At 31.6% G+C, this 3,894-nt stretch overlaps 1 protein-coding gene across 2 annotated transcripts in view; it reads left to right on the top strand.

The window, feature by feature from the left end:
• Nucleotides 1–2,730, top strand: part of ZNF148 (zinc finger protein 148) — a 107,494-nt gene extending 104,764 nt beyond the window's left edge. For both annotated transcript variants that reach the window (XM_015596080.2, XM_006905581.3), the window contains exon 9: nt 1–2,730. This exon is cut by the window's left edge and continues 3,730 nt beyond it. The gene's annotated coding sequence lies outside the window, so the exon portion shown is untranslated.
• The last annotated feature ends 1,164 nt before the right edge of the window (nt 2,731–3,894 follow it).

Raw genomic sequence — 3,894 nt, 5'->3', positions numbered from 1 at the left:
TTTTTTGAGCCTGATCAAAAATTTCTATTTAGAACTTGGTGTAGTTCTTGGTACATTATAGTTTTTGTTTGTTTTAACATCACCTGCACAGTTTTTAGAATGTGACTCTACTGCTGAGCAGTTAGGGTAAACTAAAGAAGGAAGGCCTTTGAAAATGGTAGTTATGCAAACAATTTCAGGTGTTGCATTCCTGTCTTCAGTACATTTATTTAAATCTGTATAATGGCAGACATTTCTACCACATTATAAGCATTTTTTAGATAAGCGATATTTTGGCATAACTTATTGACTTACCATTTAAGTATAGTTATTATTCTCTTACTGTGAAATTCTAAATGCCTACCAGAGCTACCTTGTATAAACATCTCAACATTTTGGGTTTCCCAGTTTGGTTTAGAAAGTTATTTAATTTCTGTTTGGGCATTAATAGAGAAAGCAAGTAGCCTTTTGTGCTGCTTTAGATCAGAATATTGAGGATATGAGATATCCTTCTGCAATTTGTGTTTCTCATTACGTTCAGTGAGCAAATTGTTCTATTAAAACATGCTCTTACCCCCTTCTACTTTTGGTCAATATGAATGAGGTGTGCTTTTTCACTTAGGACCTACTCCCGTTTGAAGATTGGAAACATCACATTAGATGAGGTAATATCTCTGGATCAGCTTCTAAAAGCTTTTTTTTTTTTTTTTTGACATTGCACACATTTTGTTTTGTTCAGAATATCTTGAGTGGGTTTTAAATTCTGGCGGTCTACTTGCAAATTTTCTACTTGATGCCATAAAAATCCATCCTTTTAGCTCTGGCTGAGGACTGTCAGTGGTTGGGTAATTTTCTCTTTGAGAGGCAAAAGAGGCCTTGTGCTCAGGGTGGGCTTTCATTTCCACAGGTGAGAGAAACTTGCAAAGTGCCAGCTAGGTTAGATCTTTTGCCACTTCTTTCATTTTATTAATTTGGGTTTTTAAAGGGCTGTTAAAAAAAAAAAAAAGCCGGGAAACTTTAAAAGTAGGCATTACTCTAACTACGTTTCCTAGACTTAGACCATGTTAAATTAGAACTCGTTTTTTTCACAGTATATTTACTTGAAGAAGCACTATTATAATCAGTGAGACCTTTTTTGATTCTGCAATTTAATTTAAACTTTTTCCGTTTCAAATTACCTTTATTTCAGGGAAATAATTTTCCAATTGTTTTTGCTATATTCTGCAAATAAAAACCGTATGTTTCCTTTATTCACTTAAACTTTGGTAGGAAACAAACTAGAGCAGACAAACATTTCTTGTGTTTGTTGCTTTCTTTAATCCAATGGATAAAAAAGTAAAACCCTGTAAACATTATTTTATTTTTTTATGCAATACCATGCTGTAAATATGGTTCATCAAATAAGGATGTACCTATGATTAAATCTTTAATTCTGCACAGTTAGAGTTTATATATAAACGTGTCTTGACAATCAAGGACTTTTATGTGAGTCTTCCTTTATGATGTTTATTAATGTTATGCATTCCATTTGTTTTGAAGTGAGTACCAATGTGCTAATTTGTATTGTCTGAAAGTATGTAATGTTTTTACAGCTTGTTTTTAAGAATCTGTAAATATGTACAAACAAATCACAGTACTGCTTTATGTTAGAAGGCATATGATGTTGTACTGTATGTAAGCAATAATACATAGCAGTGCTAACTTTACAAGTAGCATCAGGAAAGTTCTAAAAACATTTCAAGAGTTATTATCCTTATTTCATTTAATAATGATTATCTTTAATCAGTTTTTATAAGCAAATTCCATTGTTCCTCCTATTGGAACGTAACACTGTTTACACAGCATAACTGAAGTTGCAGGGGAGACAGGCTAAATCTGACTTCATCTGTATTCACTTTCACTAAGCATTGAATGGCCTTACCACTCTTCTGCAAGATGGAGGAAGACCGCAAAACTTAGTGCCCATCACACTGAAGGAAGGGGGTGTTTTTTTTTCTGTTTCTGTACTGCTACCTAACTTTGTAGTTTGCTTTGAATTTTAATATTTGTTTCTGTTTTAGATTCAAGCCCATAAGTTTTGAGGTGACTTCAGCTCCATTGTGAAATAGTTCTCTTCATATTTCATAACTACATTTCAATCATTAACTTTCTACTTTGATTTTTAGATTCTTATTTTTCAAGCTTGATTTCTCAGCTGATGAGATGAATTAATTCAACTTCAATACAAAGAAAGACAAACCTACTGTAGTTTGAATTGAATAGATATTATACTGTACAGAACAGCTAAATATTTGAACACACATCACTGCTTTAGAAATAAAACCGCCAATTTTTAAATGTATATGACCTACATTTTATAGGAGAAATGTTTTTAAATGCTAGTCATTTATATACATGTGCTTTGAAGGATTTGCTAGTTCACTTCTGTCACTTTTTAGTACACTGGTATCTTTTATATGTAATGTATGCTTTTTATTGTAGCAAAGCATTTCAGTAGAAAGAATTTTGCAACAATATGGGGGAAATTTTTCATTGTTGGATTTGAATTATACTGGATTTTATCTGTGTAGTCTTACTTGTCTTTATTTTAATGCTGTCTGGAAGGGAACTTGGTATCCAAATAAAGCAGGTAACCTCATTTTACTTCAAGGGCATACTGTGTAGTGCTGAATTTAATCTGGAAATCTAATGACTTTGAAGAGAAACAACTTTATAAAAATTGTACAGAGGAAATTAAATGTGTGATGGAAATCCTGATGGTGGAACACGTTGAATTTTCTGATATATAGTGTTATTTTCCTGGGATCCCCTATGCCTTCTTTGTATTTCAACTAATAAAGGAAAAACCCTGTCACTGAAACTGGTAGGATAATAGGATATTCTGATTACACAGTATTACTTTTCCTATCCCATTTTCTGACCCTTTCTCAATCACTGTAAATTTTTATTTTCTATTTCCTATTGGTAATTAAACATGTACATAATGTAGACACTGTTGTATAGAACTGAATGAATTGAGTTGCTATGCTTGAACGGATAGCTAAGCGGAAATATTACAGATACTGAGAATTCATTAAATGCCAGAACAAATTTACAGGAAAAAGGGAGGTATCATGTGTCCTGGGAAGGTCACAGCAAATGTTTCTTTAATCCTCTGTGAAATAAATGTGAAAGAATCAACTACAAACTTAGTATCTGATACAAGTGGGTCTTTCCTTCCCCACCTCCCCCCAAATATATGAGCACTAAATTTCAAAATCTCAGGTGAAAATTGCTTTGCAATGAAACTTATCACATTGAAATTTTCACTGTTAAAAGATATTTGTGATATTTTTAAATACAGACTTTCATATCAGTAGTCAGCAGCCTGACAATTGAAATTCGATAAGTCAGTATATTTTAAAATATATTTTACCCTCCAAATAGAATTGTTTTTAAACAATTGGGAGGATTTTTTCTGTTTGTTTAAATACGTTTTTTATTGTCATTGTAAAAATAAAATCTTGCTTGACCCATATTATGCCATGAACGAATTGCTGAGCCTTTATAATACATTGAAAGCTTTTTTTCATGCATAATCATGGAACATAGAAATGTTCTTTAAACTGACCTATTCATTAAGAGGTTTAATGAGTTTCACAGCTTCTGGCATTAATGTCATGTAATTAATCTTGCCATTTGGAGTTTATACCATTTTATGTATTGTGATGCTAAAGAAAATTGTTTTATTTTTAATCGAGTTATTAGACTAATTTATATTTGCAAATTCTGCATTTTAAATGTGGACACTGGCTGTTTGAAAAATAAAAAAAAAATACAGAATACAGTTTTATGAATAATTTCCTAGCTGAATTTTTCACAATATTCTGAACCAAATAACTATTGATAAATATTTTAAAATGGTGGTACATAGAT

Source organism: Pteropus alecto, unplaced genomic scaffold (assembly GCF_000325575.1).
Source record: "Pteropus alecto unplaced genomic scaffold, ASM32557v1 scaffold251, whole genome shotgun sequence".
In the NCBI taxonomy this organism is placed as follows: domain Eukaryota; kingdom Metazoa; phylum Chordata; class Mammalia; order Chiroptera; family Pteropodidae; genus Pteropus; species Pteropus alecto.
Note: the sequence above shows the minus strand (reverse complement) of the source record. Positions and strands in the feature narration are given on the sequence as shown.